This window comes from Empidonax traillii, unplaced genomic scaffold, assembly GCF_003031625.1.
Source record: "Empidonax traillii isolate 1590-97213 ecotype Southwest subspecies unplaced genomic scaffold, ASM303162v1 scaffold1652:size173403, whole genome shotgun sequence".
In the NCBI taxonomy this organism is placed as follows: Eukaryota; Metazoa; Chordata; class Aves; order Passeriformes; family Tyrannidae; genus Empidonax; species Empidonax traillii.
In genome coordinates, this window is record NW_020956845.1 from 26487 (window position 1) to 27880 (window position 1394).

Genomic DNA, 1394 nt, shown 5'->3' on the forward strand with positions numbered 1-1394 from the left:
GAGAGTGCACCTTTGACTCTGATTTGTAGTGGTGTAGTCCCTATGGGCTGTGAGATAAGTATTAACTATGTCAGGTATCAGTCCCAAAATTATCAAGCGCATTGCAAGTCCCTAGAGGATACTTTGGTTTGTGCACTGAAGCATTATGTTGGACAAAATATAAAATGTCATACTTCTGTCTTCAAGGTTTGGTATCCTACATAATGGCACCGTTACATGACCCTTTTGCCATTTCCAAGCAGAGCTATTTTAGTGTCCTATAGGAGAAGACGGTTTCTCAATTTTAGACTAATTAGGCTTGACAGTTTTGTGTTTCCAATTTGTTTGAATTGTTTTTCCAAGGTAATTCCTTTGTTTCACCAGCTATTTACTATAAACATTTATGTGCTTGTTTATGATAATTAATATCTCTCATTTCCTTGCTCCATTAAATGAAGGTACAGTAGAATTATTACGGTTGTTAGAAGATTTCTAGAATACTACATGAAGAAGGAGATATTGTTGTTCTCATTTATCTAGATTTAGTGCACTTGCATATGTCTGCTGTTTAGTTATTTTCTAATGTAATAAGAATTTATTTTCCCAATTTTAAACATGTGACTTACCCAAGGCACCTAGTTTAAATGAAATATATGTCTCAAAGCTCCTCTTCAGTTCTTTTCTGTTTGACAGAACTTGCAATTACTAGAACACATTAATTTGTTAAGGTGTATTACAGGCTTATTTTGTCATGCTTTTTTGTAACATTCATTTTGCATCACATATAAGAATAGCATCTCTGTTCAGCAATTAGCAACATACTGCTAAGATGTGTACACATAGATAGGAATTACAGTGATTACCATTAATTGACAAGAAGACTAGTTTCCATGGAAACTTTTGAGTGAGAATTCTTCAAAAGTTCTTGAAATGGGACAAAGATTAAATTTTGAAGTAAAGCAAAACAAAATTTTCTGATGTTGGAAACATGGTAAAGGAATTTTCTTTACAGTAGGAAATAACAGCAGTTCCAGGGAAATGTATTTAAGGTTTCATAATATTTGAAGCAGAATTGTTCCAGAATTCTTTTGGCTAATGTGGACTAATTCATTCAGAGAATCCCCAAGAAAAAGAATAAGGAAAATCAGTAGGAAAAAATAGTATTTTAAAAACAATGCCTATAACCTTAGCCTGAAATAGATTGCCATAACAAGTTAAGGCAGATTCATGAAAATTAGTTGTATTTCAAAACTCTCACAACTGTGCTACTATTTGATTTTTAAGTGTGATCAGAATTTATTTGTTGTGCTAGAAGAAAGCTTTAAAGAATGATTTTTCAGTGTGTGGGTTATAGCATTTCTTCTGAAGCAGAAAATTTATCTTTTAATAGAAGTTTCATTCTTTGATAAAAGGAT